We start from the raw sequence: 15,906 nt of genomic DNA, 5'->3' as shown, positions 1-15,906 counted from the left end.
GGAAAAATCTTTTTGTGCAGACATGAAACAAACCTTATTGTATTTTACCTGTTTTGCTCAAAATGCTGTCTGTATCCTTCTCTGGCACCTGGAAGCGACTCAGATCTCATCCAAGTTTGTAGAAACCCTCATGAACCTTAACGGATATTTACCTGTCAGTAAATACATCCTCAGCTTAGGGTTCACAGCAGAGCCAATCTTATGCACAACTGAAATATGACAGTGAAAGAAGTTACTCTGACCTTTGTTTTATTTATTAAAAAAATCAGTCATTGTTCTAATTTGTTTTAATGGCGTGTTTGGAAAAAACTTTCCTAACCATTCTAGGTCAAGTATGAATTTATATGCTTTCTCTGCTGAATATGGGAAAATGTTTAGTCCTCTTCTGCTCATCTGCAGAGACTTCCAGGTATCTACAGGAGGATGTCATCCTACAAGTAATGCTTCATTCACTTGGGCTTGAGGGATTTTTATTCATCATGAACTATAAATGTATTTATTCATTTATTTGCATTTCCCCAAAGTGAATGTTGCTTAAAATACATAAGGTGAATAGTGTGGAAAACGGTGAGATATGTATCTTTAGTATTCATCCAGCCATCATGCTTCCTCCCGGTGATGGTGGCACTTTAGATTAATAATTATAAAGTGTTATATAATGCTTCAATATAAAAAACATTATGTAAAAAAATACAAGAAGCTATCATTGCTGATAATGTGGCCTTCCTGAATACTTGCTATGCATCAGCAGTAATATAGCAAAAAAAAAAAGATGTTCTAAAATTTGGCATATTGCAAGAATTAATTAGCTTTCAAAATCAATTTCTGGCCAAGGAGAACACTTGAGGGTTCCAGGCAGGACTGCTTGCTAGAGACTGGCAAAGAAGCTCGCTATATACTTAGTTGAAACACTTTGCCAACTCATCACTGTTTGCCCATTATGCTCAGGTTGAAAAAGCAGAGCAGGAAAGCTGTCAAAACACAAACACTTTTATATCCAAGCCAGTCACTTTATTTTAGAGTGAGGCTAGTCAGGAGGAAGGAGTTCATGACCCCACAATAAAAAAGAGCTAAGAGGATCTTGCCCTTCCAGTACTGAGTCTCAGTCAGGATGTGACTTTAGAGAATATTATATCTTACTAAAAATAAAATAAAATAAAATCAAAGTAGGAAGCCCATTGTTTTTTGGGATGGTTGGGGTTTTGAGTTTTTTTTGTTTGTTTTTTTTTTCATTCTTCAAGCTGTAGTATAACCTGTGGACTGGTCTATTCAGAGCTGGTATTTGAATTAGTAACAAAATCAAATGTTATAGGAGTTTGCCCTTGATATGGTGCTCTGGAGGGTTGACTTGGGCAATTTCCATTGATGTCAATGGAAATTATGTTTATAAATCACCCATGCATCAGTGGGGAAATAAATAGTCTTTCAAATGCTTAATGTTCCAGTATCACAAACTCAAATCTGATCTTTCAATATTTGAAGAGTTACTTCTTAAATGTACAGAACATGAAAGATTTGTTCACTAATTCTCAGTTTGATGTAGTTTCCATTGAGAGACAGAGTGGGTTGGTTTTGTTTTGAATTTGCTTCTTTTCCGTTTTTTTTTTTTTTTTTGGTTTTTGTTTTGTTGTTTGTTGTTTTGTTTTGTTTTTTTTTTTGACTAAACTCTTGAAAGATTTTCAAAGGAGTCCACTGAAGGTCTGTAGGATACTGGCTACAGCTGTATTAGTAAAGGAAAGAGTGCTTGTGATCTCCCCAGGCACTGCAGTTCAATTGTGCATGCTGTTAAATAGCTGGAAATGTTTCATGCATGCTAGAAGCCTGTGCTACCTAGCAGTCTACCAAATACTTTGTGGATTTATTTTGACAATTAGCATGAGCTGAGGACCATTCTCAAACAGTTGTCTGGGTGCAAACACTTGGTTATGAAGGACAGGAGAGTATAGGTGAATGATCTGGAGGAAGTTAAATTTTACTAGCATAGGCTTTGTATTACATAACCTGTGTAGTTCCTAAGCTTTATGGGAGCATCCTGTTACCATTAACCATTAATGTTTTCCTTTGAGAATGTTTGAGGGAGTGTGAAATTGTCTTTCCAGAATATGTACAAGTAGGAATAAAGCAGTAGTTCTTACAGGTTCTTCACCCTGCTGAGTCTCCTCCTCAAACCCTAGAATGACTGATTAGTGATAAATGTCACTAATGAGTGAATGAAGTGAGTACTTTTCTTAGACGAAAGATTGAGAAAATCTGTTTTGGTCCCTCAGCCAAGAGGCACACAAGGACAGAATTCTGCATAACTGGTGGACAGCCACAGACAGCCCTTCTTTTAAAGAAGTTTCTTGAATGAACTGGATGAACCATAAAGATCGTATTTATTGTTTTTGTACACCAATAACCGTGGTTAATTTCAAATCACTGACCAAGAAATAATCAGTCTGTTACCCCCAAAAGTTATTTATTCCCTACATTGTCTATTTTAACAAAACTTTAATGTGAAGACTTGGATACCAGTGATGGTCTGGGCAGTTGTGGTTTTGGACTCTATGGAATCATTCTGGTGTTGCTGCTAATTTACTTGTTAATTAACTCTCATCAGGGACTAAATATTTAAAGTTTGCAACCTGCTTTATATCCAGCACGTTCAGGCTTTTGATTTTAATATTATTTTTTACACATACTGCAGCAAAAGAAAGGGCACTTCTGAATAGTTTTCTTTTCCTCTCCTTTTTTCTCCTCTGTGGTTCTCCGAAAGGTTAGGTTTGACAATAGGAATATAGTCACAGATACTCTAGGCACAAATGAGAAATGTTCTTTTGTGACCTTAATGTTGGCAACTGATAATAACCAGTGAACCATGAAATACTGCTGCAATATTGTTCATGACTTTTCTGTTTTCTAAGTTTAATTTTATGTTCTGAAATGAAGTGACAATCATTTATTATTCTGTTTTACATAGCTTGCACTGGGAAGCAGATATGAAAAGCTTAATTTTCTAGTCCACTTGCAGCAGTGTTCCTAGTGAAGAATCAGATATATGTTTAAATATTCCTTGTTCAATGTATACAATACTTCTGTTTAGGCTTAGTCAGAAATGTCTGGATAGGTTCAGCTAATGTTTAGAAGCAGAAATTACTTTTATCTCCTAGGGGTTGAATAGCTTTAGTATTAATTATTAGTAGACTACAGGTATGAACTTTGCAAGAATAATTAATTTTGAGCTACTGTTTTTGAGAACATACCATACTTCACTAAAGAAACATTTTGCATTTTCTTCAAATCATGGTCTCTTTAAAATGCAGCAAACAGGAATTTAGCCACCAAAAACTTCTTGCTGCCAGTAGTTTATATTCTACAAGTAGATTAGAATAACATTTTCATCAGAGGAAGCATATATGTTTCTCATATCAAACCCAGCCCACCTTTCCATGTACACCATTATCTTTTTGTCCATAGGCTGTTGGAAGCAAACAATTTTAGAGCTTGATAGTGCAAGTCTTACTCATCTTGAGTAGCACTTACCCATATCAGTTCTGTTGACTCCAGTACTGTTGCTTCTCTGAAATACATCAGGTGAGTAAAGCCAGGAAAAAGAAAAGCCTTTACTTTCAATGTCAAATGGATGGGGGAAAGTAGGTAGCAATATTTTTTAAGTTAGTATGTTTTGTTGTTTTTTTTTTAACGTATGTGCAGTTATGTATGAGGGTATAATTGTTTAAATAATTAATGGTGCAATTCTCAGAGCCAAATCATTTTTATTAAGACTAATCATTTTTATTAATGTTAAATGTCTCGGTAAGGTATTTCAAGAAGCTAAACACTGGCCAGGGATTGTTTATCTGGAATGGGATCAATTCAGTATGTAATTGGTGCCCCTTCTTCTGGAAAATTCAACAGTTTCCAAATCTGGGTGCACAAATTACACACTGGATCTTTTTTTTTTTTTTTTCCTTCCATTTCAGTTAGATTAGGCTGGTTTCAAGAGGGGGAATGGATTGAAAAGGATTCTGCACTTCTGAACATCAGACCAGAAGTAGTAGAATTACCTAAGCACAGGATTAGGTGCCTGGCATAAACAATTGCCAGCAGAAAAATACTGATCTATGTACACTGTGAGTTAGGGGCCAAAGACAAAGGACTATGGTACAGCCATATGGAACACTATTCTCCCAGTGTCTCTTGCACTGACTGGTATTAACAATCGCTAATAATTCTGGAGTCTTAATGCAAACAGATTAAAAAGAAATCCTTTGTGTTAATATTCTGATAAGTACTCTAAACTCCAAGGTGATGTGCTGTAGCATTACTCAGCTGGGTTCCAGCTGTTCACACATTGCTGGCTGTTGTTTCCTGGTTTAACAATAATCCCTTCTCTGGAGTGTTCTGATTAGATAGTCATTAAAAGCAAGAGTAAAATGTTAGGTTCACTACTATTAGTTACCAAAGCCTCCTTTGCCAGGATTAGATACAGTGCTGCTACCACTGGATGTGCAATAAATAGTGTTCGTGTTAAGAGTCAGAGATTACTTTTGTTAGAGACAGCTCTGCTCATTATAACTCTACTTGAGGAGCCTTCTTGAAGTTTCACAGCAAAGCACATGCTAAGACTAAATATAAAGCCAGCATCCTAGTGGGATTTAAAACAAATAAATAGAAGATAAAGGACCCTTCTTTTATCTACTGAAATGGCCACAACTTGAACTGGATAATTTACTGAATTGTGTTTCATTTCCTTGTAATATAGTACATGACATGCAAGCAAGATTAGGTGCTGGGATTCAGAAGCAATGAAACAGAAGTCTGTGGGTGCTCAAAAGATATTTATACATTTCTTTAAAATGTGTTTTATCCAAGGAAATTCAAAAGAAGGCTATATGCTGTTATTAAAAAAAAAGGTTTTGTGGTGTGATCATGGATTTTGCAATCACGACATGCAATGGTTATATCTGAATTACTCATTTTTTACTGTGTAATTCAGTAAGTCTTCCATAGAGGAGATGTATAAAAGAGTGACTACTAAATGTATGTTCCACATGGAGGATACAAAATTTTTCTCTAGTTACTGTAATTAGCAGATAGAAACACAGGACCGTTTTGGAGGCTGATAGTGAGAAAGAAACACTAATCAAAAAGAAGGGAAATATTGACTTATCTATCTTTATTTACCCATTCCTATTAAGAGAATGTTGTCTCTTTTTTCTGTATTTTACAACTGATTTTGGCATAAAAGCTCCGAGATGTTCAGCATAGGATATGTGCAGAGTGCAACGGGTTGCTTCAAGGGAAACTTTCAGTTTAAAGTCAGATGACAAGTGCTGTTGTCTCAAAGTGTTTAAGTCTTCAGATACATTCTCAAACTCTTCTAGTCCATTCAAGTTCTGGTCTGGGAACCATGTCCATTTCAGGGATTGGTCTAGCCCTTCAGCTGCTGGATCATTTGAACACTTTGAAAGTTTCATCTTACAGTGCTTTAGAATAACCAGCCACATCCATTGTCTTCTAAATCATGTAGTTTTCAGCGGAATTTTGGACATGTAATCACATGTAAAGATATTTACAAAATACACAGATATCGTTTGAGTGCTCAAGGACAGCAAATAGCAGGATTGTGCAGAAGCCTATCAAAAAAAAAAAAGATACTATTTTTTTTTATTTGAAAATCCATTTCTTTATAACTGGCTGTAACCAGCTGTCGTGGTTTAAACTCAGCTGGTACTTCAGCCACACAGCCCTCAGTCATTCCCCCCCCTTCCTTCCCCCTCTCCCAAAGCGATGGGGAGGAGAATCGAAAGAATGTAACTCCCATGGGTTGAGATAAGAGCAGTTCAGTAACTAAGGTATAACACAAACCACTACTGCTCCCACCAATAATAATAATGATAAGGGAAATAACAAGGGAAGAGAATACAACCGCTCACCACCCTCCGACCGATAATACCCAGCCCAACCCGAGCAGTGATCTAGACCTTCAGGGTAACTGCCCCCAGTTTATATACTGAACATGACGTGCTGTGGTATAGAATACCTCTTTGGTCAGTTTGGGTCAGGTGCCTTGTCTCTGCTTCCTCCTGGCTTCCCCTCCACCCTGGCAGAGCATGAGACTCAGAAAAGTCCTTGGTCAGACTAAACATGACTTAGCAACAACTAAAAACATTGGTGTTATCAGCACTGTTCCCAGGCTGAAAGTCAAGAGCACAGCACTGCACCAGCTAGTAAGAAGGAGAAAAATGACTGCTACTGCTGAACCCAGGACAGTATCCACCCCTTATTCCATACCATTCTGCTCAGATCCCACATTTTCAAATACCATCACTCTTACCTCATATATATACATATTTATGCATCCACACACACACACAAAGAGATCATTCCTTAATGCATGAACCAATCCCTATAAAGCTGTGGAGTCCCTCTGGTCCATGATGTTGGGCTCCATCTCTTGTAACAGTCTTTCAGAGCCGGAGAGGCTGTGTGCAGCGTTCACACTTCTGAATAACCTTGGCAATAGTGTCCATTGCTAAGTCCACCCCTCGATCATGAGTCCATCTCTATGTTGCATCTCTGCCCCGATGGCCTGAAGTGTCACAGGCCCACCAGGCTCAAAATAATTCACCCTCCCCTCCAGCAGTTTCTGCAACTAGTCACTGGGGACTCCATACAGCTGCCTTCCATCTCCCATGCTTCCAAAGCACTTACCACTTATCAGTGGACTAGGTACTTGCCCATACTGTCCCACACACCCTGCCACTCATGACTGTTCAGCCTCGGGGAAAATCTCTTGGTCCTCCTATGTTGTCATCTAATCCTCGACAAGACCCAAACACGACTCCGCTTAACTTTCGAGATCAGACAAAATGGCTGTGGGTAAAATACACTCTGTATGTGTTCCAACATGGTGATTCCCATCGCAATCAGCAGGCAGGTCACAAGGGTACCCAAAGGCCATTCAAAACCCTCAGAACTCTCAAATGGTGCTGCTGTACTTGTCACTGGGGCTGGTGTAGCTGCTGTGCTTGGAGTTGGAGTAGCTGTGTTATCTGTTATACTTAGAGTCTGAGCAGCTGCTGTACTTGTCACTAGGGTGTATGAGAATGTCTCCCTCATAGGCTGACCACCCGAGGAGGCAAAAAAAGATGTCTAATTGCTATACACTTCTATTATATACTTCCCAAAGTACAGAGGTGGTGATCACACTGGGAATGCAAACCAGTTTCATGATCAATGTGTCTATTGTATTACAAGTCATTACCATAAAGTACAGTGAAACAAGAACCTTAGCCAAAGCCCCCCAGCCAATAAACACTAACACAGCAAATACGAGCTGTAAGTTACCGCCTGCTGAAACTGTGAGACCAGGAGCAATGACTTTGAGAGCCAACAAATCAGCATTGTGACAAGTGACTATTAATCTGAAACAGTGAATGCTTATCACAAATACGATTAGACACACTCCAGTCAGATCTGTTGTTATCTCAGCCCTTCATGCCCCACGTTGGGCAGGAAAAAGAACTGTTGTGGTTTAAGGCCAGTCGGTCATGCAGTCTCCCCCCAACTCCCCCCCCCCCCCCATCTTCTTCCTCCCCCTGCAAGAATGTAACTCCCAATGGTTGAGATAAGAACAGTCCAGTAACTAAGGTATAGCACAAACCACTACTGCTACCACCAATAATAAAAATGATAAGGGAAATAGCAAGGGAAGAGAATACAACCACTCACCACTCGCCGACCCATACCCAGCCTGACCTAAGCAGTGATCTAGCCCTTCCGGGTAACTGCCCCCAGTTTATATACTGAACATGACGTGCTGTGGTATGGAATATGTCTTTGGTCAGTTTGGGTCAGGTGCCTTGTCTCTGCTTCCTCCCGGCTTCCCCTCCTCCCTGGCAGAGCATGAGACTCAGAAAGTCTTTGGTCAGACTAAACATTACTAAGCAGCAACTAAAAACATCGGTGTTATCAGCTCTGTTCCCAGGCCGAAAGTCAAAAACACAGCACTACACCAGCTAGTAAGAAGGAGGAAAATGACTGCTACTGCTGAAGCCAGGACACCAGCTCTGCACTGTACATTCCCTGTATGAAAACTCCCACCCCCACCAAACAAGAGATGAAAACTAATTGAAGGATCAATTTCCTGCACCAATTTTAATGATTCATATAAATTTTCTCTGGTATGTAAAGAAGTTGTAACTGGGTCTGGACAGAAAATAAAGTGAATTCAGGAAATTACTGTGTTTCCTCAGCTAGAGATATTTTTTTTCTTTCTCCTAGGAAGCAAGAAATTGTATTTTGCTGGAAATAAACAGATTTCTCTGAGTGGCAAATGAAACTTGTTTGTCACAGCAGAGGGCAGAGCTGAAGGTCAGAGCAGAAACTCTGGTTGCTGTGACACATTTTCATGAGCTGGATCATCTCTCTGTGATTGACAAAGCTGACACTTGCAAGAAAGAGAGCGAAGGTGAAGGGGCAGCAGATTTCCTCATGGTTCTGGGGAGAGGGGGAAGGTAAAAGAGGGACTGACAGTATTGCCTCTAAGCAGGAATTTAACATCATAAAAAAATAAGTAGCTGGCTAAGTGGCAGAGCCCAAGGTTGAGCCCTTAGAGGGGCAGGTAGAGGAACAGATGCTTTCCAATGGACTTTAATCATCTGCTGCCCTGGTGGCTTTCTCTACCACCTGCTAAGGTTCAGGGCCTTTGTTTTTTAATTGAAATGCAAGGGAATTAGAGGTGCATGGTGCCTGGGAATAAGGGAGTGGTACTTTTGCCATTAAAACAAATATATTAAGAAGATATGTTGCAGCCAGGTTCATTATAAAGTGAAACAATCCAGACTAAAATCTTGCAGCAGAGTGTAATGAATTTCCAGTGTTTCTTAAAATCATTAAGCGCTGTCTTGAAAGGTCAATTTCTTTGTGTTTCAAAGTGAGACTTGCATTTCTCCTTCTGGTGATACATGTACCTACCACAAATTTCTCTCCATGTTTTTCCCACAGCTTCAGTCCTTTCTGTGTGGGAAACAGGAGAATCAGCAGACATCTTCTGTTTCAGCATCATTTAGAATTCTCTGGGCATGCCAGTTCTACGTACGATTTGGAGAAACATGATCTAAATAAACTACTAAATGTTTGATGAATATCTGTGTGTAAAAGTAATCAGAGAGCAGGAGTCAGTGTCTCTCTGTCTGCATGAATGCAAGTAGACACCAAGGTAATAGAAGGTATAAGCGCAATGAAGAACAGAACTGAAATTCAAAATTCTCTCTCACACACAGGCACAATCTAGATGTATTTGCTATGATTCACTTCCAAGTTCTCCTTTCCATGATCTCACATGCTGACATTCAACAGTTACATCCACTTTTACCATGACCATTAACTTTTAAATACGTGACTATTATTCTGTTCTACCTCATCTTTCATGATGGAGAGCCGCGTCTTCTCCCAGGTCTGCCAGTTACATTACTGTCCTATCTAACTACTTCCCACTGTTTTCCATGAACAATCTTAGTCACTTGCAGCATTAAATTTTCTTCTCCAAGGTTATCAAGGAAGAAGAATGATGAAGTGTTGCAGAGGAAGGTGGCTGTTGATTCTTCCCCTCCCCTACATCTTTTTTTTATAGTCATTATTACTTGAATTAATTTTCTACTCTATCTTGAGTTCTGTATGAGTAATTCTCTGGAAGAGGGGAGACTATAGATGTCTGCATTTGCGGAGGGTTGGGACTGGTTTTGAGATCCACATGGCAAGAGGGGATAAACAAAAGATAAAGAATGAGAGTGAAGACTGAATGTTTTTCAACATATGAGAGTTCCACACAACCAGTGGGCTTCAAAGCCTCTCACACATGTTCTGTTCCTATAGCTGGGTGCAGAGCTTCTTGAACTCAACATATACATCCTTTAGACTTCAGTGAGGTTTGAATTAGGCCAGTGCACTTTTCAGTTTGATTCCTTTCTATTTTTTCTTGTTATTCTCAGCTCATTTTTGTCACTGTTATTTATCATTATTTAGCAGCCTTAAGAAACAGCAATTTAAGCAAAATAAGACTAACTTCGAAGACTGGAAGCTAGCTGTCTGGTGCAAATTCAGTTGGGAAATATGCTTCTACTGCTGCTCACCAATCTCAAAATTCTCCTGTAAATCTTAATAAGGTCTCAGATCTGGCAAGGAGGGATACCCTTGGGAGAGCTTTAATGATTTGACGGTAATAAACGTGTAGAAGACAAGAAGGTTCCTTTGTCTCCAGACTTGCAAAATGTAACGTGTTACTGAGTCTTGTCAAGTTACAGACTTCACGTACTATAAATAAGGATAATGAGGCATTGAAAACAGAATCTGAAAACACTGTTATGAAGGTAAATATTTCTTTGCATCATTAATCCAAAATTTCACAGAATGACACTAGAGCTGGAAACATAAGTCAGAGTACTGCAGTACAAATGAAAGCTCAGGACTTTGTTGCTATATTTACTTACATTTTAGTTTTGCAGGGATAAGGATCAACTTCTACATTATGAACGGATTCCAGATTTTCTGATATATTAGAGATTATGTTTCTTTCTGCACATGTCAATTTACTTTCCCAAACAACATACATAACAACATAATCTGAGTGCTTCCCTGGTGAATCATAGCTTTTTATTACTTTTTTTTTTTAATGATTTGATAAGGAACTTGTTTGTCATCATTTAGTCTTTTCGTCAAGGCAGAGTTATGAATGTTTCTCAGACAGCTTCTCTTTGCAACTCTGCTTCTTCATTGCAATTGTGATAGCCATAAAATAGAATTTTCTAAAATTGGAGAACAAGCTGATATGCTTCATCCAGCAGAGCTGCAGGCTATTTTTCATGATTGCACATATATTGTGTTGATTATGATGAAGCCAAAAGATTTTTAAATAGGAAAAAAAAAAAGAAAGGGGGGGGGAGGGGGGAGCTGGAAGAAAACAATAGTCTGCCTTCTGCAGCCTGGCAGAAGCTCCTAAGAGATTAAAGATGAACATGACTTATGAAATCGTTATTATTCTAACTTACACTGAGGTGGGTATTTTTCCTCTTTTAGTGGGAAATTCATTTGATATCTTCTCTAAAAAAAAATGCTGATAGTATACTTGTATTGCAAAATATGGATTTTTTTTTATGCATATGACTGTTTCTGTATATTCAAATATTTATTATAGAAAATTACTGCATTGTAAATACTGCAACTGTAGCTTATTAAACAGTATCTGCCATTCAGAGATCTCCTGCTAAATGGCTCAGTAAGATAGGAACATGTCCACCTCTGCATGTAGGGAGAAACTCAAGTACAAAAGGGGAATGATGTGTTTTAAGCAAACTAGAAATAAATGAAATAATAGAGATCTTTTGGCTTTCAAAGTAAGGACATTTCTATTTGTTAAAAGCATGGATGCCTGTACTTGTACTTAATTTACCTTGGGATTATCATTACAAGTGATTAATGCAGATAGCACAAACACCTGTGTAACCACAATTCCTTGTGGTCTTTATGTTGGTAGTGGTTTGTGTCTACAGGCTTGTCCACACCAAGCAAGGTTTACTGCAAGGTAGAGCAAGAAGTAAGTATGCATCCTAATTTTCTGGGGTTCAGAGAATAACGTTGTTATGGAACAGAATTAATCTGCCGCAACAGCCACTCATTCTGTATTCCATCCCATTATTTAATTTCTTCAGCCTCCATTTGTTACAGTTAGCAGTTAGCAAAAAAAGTTTCCCACTGCTATGGCCTTCAAGAGGACTATATACAAGGTATCAACTGTGACTGTTGCAGAAGAAGGACCCAAGGAAATTATTGGAAAGTTTGAATTTCTGGTGAGGGTTTTAAAAATAGATCTCATTTACAAGGAATAACCCAACATTAATATGACTCAGCTTTTAAAGTGATTCCATTAAATTGCATTAAATTCAACAGCTAATATCCTTTTTGAGAATATAAATAAATCAGTTTTAATTAATTCCTGGCCAAAAGTGAAATAAAATAAATAGGAATAAGCCCACTTTTATTCTTCCTAGAAGTGTTCACAAACGCACGTCAGCTAATCCACTTTCAAGTCACACTTTTAGTTAAGTCAGGTTCATTTTCCTGATTGCCCCTATTTAGACAGGTCTTTGGAAATGGGCTCCAGTTGCAAAGCTCAGGTTAGGATGTGAATATAAATTAGTGAACTATAAGCCTGCTATCGGGATCCTGCCTGGGTCAGGCCAGCATAGCTTTGCCCAGTTAACCTCTTTTACCCTTCAGCAGCAGCGCCTTTAACATAATTTTACTGTTGTTAATGCTGCCCCTTTCTAACTTTCTGAGGAAAAAGACATTGGGTTTTTCTGAGGTAAAGACCAGCAGTGGCTAATAGCAGGGCTAGTGGCACTGCTGCTGAGGAAAATAGCAGTGACAGCAAGAAACACAGATAAAATTGACACTGAGACTCTGACACAGTAAAGATTAGTTTCCAGTGAAAATTACTCCCTCATGTAAGCCAGCAGCGAGACCACTGGGGGGATCCTTCTACCATCATCTCCAGGGAAAGAGAATCAGGGAGTTCTACTCACCTTTTTTTCTTGGAAATGAGAAGCTGATAGTCTGCCTCTGCCTCCCAGAGGATCAAATATGGCATTTCAATCCTTATTTTCATTGCACCAGATGCTTCCTGCAAATGCACATCACTAGTGGCAGTAGCACATAGCTCTCACAAATGCCTCTGCACTTTCTGCCAGGTAAATACATGCTCTGGAAGTGCCTGTCACCAGTCTGGGAGCTAGGACACTTCTTTGCACTCAGTCCTGGCTCAAACTGTGTTCCTTGTGTGGTTCTGCAGTGTGTCAAGGGCAGGGTTTCCGAGAGAAGAAGAGACCATCTGAAGCACTCCTAGAAGGCAGAAAGTTCTGGGACATGTATGAAAGAGAGGGTCTGAGGCTGATGGTAGAAGGAATTGCCTGGGGATGGGTAAGCAATAACTAAAGGATCCATCGTAGCTTGAAAAGGGGAAAAGTATGAATATAGTACAAGAGGATTTTGTGTCTTCCATCAGAAATGGAGGGAGGGACATTGCTGCTGTGGAGCTGAAGAATTTGTAGATTTTCAGTTAAGAAGGGATTTTTATTTCCGTTTATGGCCTGCAAGAATTCAGGTTGAAACAGGAACAGATGACTTCAGAACAAAGCTGTCCTTTCCAGGAGTAATGTGGGCTGAGTTCAGAAACAGATTTCTTCCTGTTCTAAATTCTGCTCAACTGAAACCAATTCTTCTGACCAAATATATGCTTCTTAAACAGACTATCTGAATCACACTGTAGCAGTGCCCATTTGTCCTTAATTAAAAAATAGAAGGGTTCAGGATGACTAGCTCATATCCAGGCACAGACACTGCAGGCAATGTTTATCACACTGCATAAGATTGATTCTGGAGACTTGGCAAAATCTAACCAATTCCCAAACTTTCTCTAAGCATAAGGTATCAATGGTGACTCTGGTATGACCACAAACATCCATAAGGTTACAAAAGTATAGAATTATCCACCTGCATGATTGCAGCTCTGTGCTAAAGCTGTAGGGAAGTCACAGTGTATCAGTATGATGTTGTATTACACCATATGAAGGTACTGCCTTTGGGCTCCCCTGGCACTGCAATCCTTGTGTGCTGTTTGATAATGCATACAGGCCAGACCTGTGGTGCCACTGCTATTACTCCTATGGTTTCCATGCATTAATGTTTCTTTAGATGAGTATCAAATCCTCCTTTGTGAAAAGAATCTTTGTTCTGATATGTACAGGTCATGGATGCAAGTCTGAAAAAAGAACTGCATAAGAATTGAGGTTATTATGAGTGTGAGAAGCTTGTGGTAGAGCTGAGTCTGAAAAATTTATAATCAGTAATTAGTTCCTGTTCTCATGACCTAGAAACTGAATCTTTTAAAAGTAGATCACAATAAGGTGGCTGATACATTTTGATACTAATATTAAATGCCATTCTGGCTCAAAATACAAACCACTATAGGATTCTGAAAAACTGTTCAAACATCTTTGTATTACAATAATATGCACAATTGTTTTCAGGGAGAGAATGAATGTGGTTTAGTCTCTAGAGCCTACAACATGGCCTAGTCAGGTTGAATGATACACATTAATAGTAAATTGATACACATAGAATGATACACAGAAATGCAAACATGGATATAGATACATTATCTGATGGGTTTTACATTACCTGAGCTGGGTTTTGACACTGATCTTTAATTTTTTTTTTTTTTTTTCTCACACAACAGTCTAAGTAGATGCATTTTATTCAGCTTATTGGTGGATATTTTATTAAATTTCTTATTATTTTCATATAGTCTCAGAATTCCAGCTTCTCACACTATCCATTATACTGACATGATGACAAGTTTGCTTTTTGTTACTGTTTGCTTCATTTGTTTTAGCCCTCTGAATTTCATACTGAGAGTTACAGAAATGATGGGAGCATAAGCTGTTTTAAAGAATACATGGATGGAAAGACATAACATCAATGCACATATAAAAAGAAGACATAAAGCAAAGCTAAAAGAAATCTTGAGAGATTTCCTTGAACAAAAGAGGGTAGAAATTGAATCATAACTTTAATTTATAACAAATACATTAAGACTTTCTTCTTGAATTAGAAAAATTAAAAGAATTTTCCTGGTATTTTATGCTTTCAGTGGTTGTACCTTGAGCAAGGTTTGGGCAGAACGAACAGAGGGTTTTTAGTAAATTCTGAAATTCAGGATTGTTTTGTGCTTTAGTTACTAAATCCTCAGTGCTCAGCATGGCTTCTGTTCTGGCTCAGTCATATGTTTCCTATGCTGAAATAATTAAATATCTCTCTATTTCAGTTTTGCATTTGTAGGACAGAGACAAAACTTTTTATTTCTCACCTCCTTTTAAAGTCTTTTTTATGTTATAAACAAGTTTACAATTACAAGTTTAGAGCACATCCCATTTTCTAAGCCCCCTATATCAGTTGAGAATACAATCTTTCTTCATTCATATTTGGCAGCCAAACCTATTTTCTTTTTCATACCTAACTCAGGGAGGAAGACTAGAATACACAGAGAAAGCATAATGAACACTATTTCTTTGCATTTCTTTCTCCAGATTTATAGCTCAGTACTGTTCCTCTCAGAGAGCAGCTGAATTAGCCTTTTTCTAGACCATATATACTTAGTTTGCACTTATTGGAGTGGTTTTGATAGGGAAATTAAATTACAGTTTTCATGGCAATAGTTTTCTGAAAAATTATACATATGTGTGCATATATATATATATATCCAACTGAGGTAAAACAAAATCTAACAGCTTTTCATGTTAACTGTGATTACTAAACAGATGCAAGCCTTAAGCTGGTTAATGTTTGGTGCTTTAACTTTGATCTGTGAGAATAAACTGATGACAGTAGTGTTGCCTTTTCCTGACTCAGTGATTCAATGTTTCAGGAAATGCTTGTTTGTGAATCTCTGGTCTTAGCTACCTGGAAGTGATGGCAACTTGAAATAAGATATCTTAGGGGAGAATCTTTCCTGTGTGCTGAAATGCAGTAAGTAAACCAAATAATTTAGTTAAGAATAAACAGTGGTTCCTTTCCCTCCCTCCCTCCCTCCCTCCCTCCCTCCCCCCCCTCCCTCCCTCCCTCCCCTCCCTCCCTCCCTCCCTCCCTCCCTCCCTCCCTCCCTCCCTCCCTTCCTTCCTTCCTTCCTTCCTTCCTTCCTTGTCAGTGAAATCCCATGTTAGAAGCAGTGAAGGTAAGGGTGGTTTGCAATTGGTAGTTCTCATATACAGTCTCTAATCCTTGTGGAAAAAAAGTCATCCATATATACTTTCAATCAAAAAGGAACACAATTTCAGATGGCAGCCTGCTCATATCCCTTTTCCTAGG

Source organism: Pezoporus occidentalis, unplaced genomic scaffold, assembly GCF_034315485.1.
Source record: "Pezoporus occidentalis ecotype Australia unplaced genomic scaffold, CSIRO_AGI_Poc_V1 ctg206, whole genome shotgun sequence".
Classification (NCBI taxonomy): domain Eukaryota; kingdom Metazoa; phylum Chordata; class Aves; order Psittaciformes; family Psittacidae; genus Pezoporus; species Pezoporus occidentalis.
The sequence above is the reverse complement of the archived record's forward strand: the minus strand, read 5'-3'. Positions refer to the sequence as shown.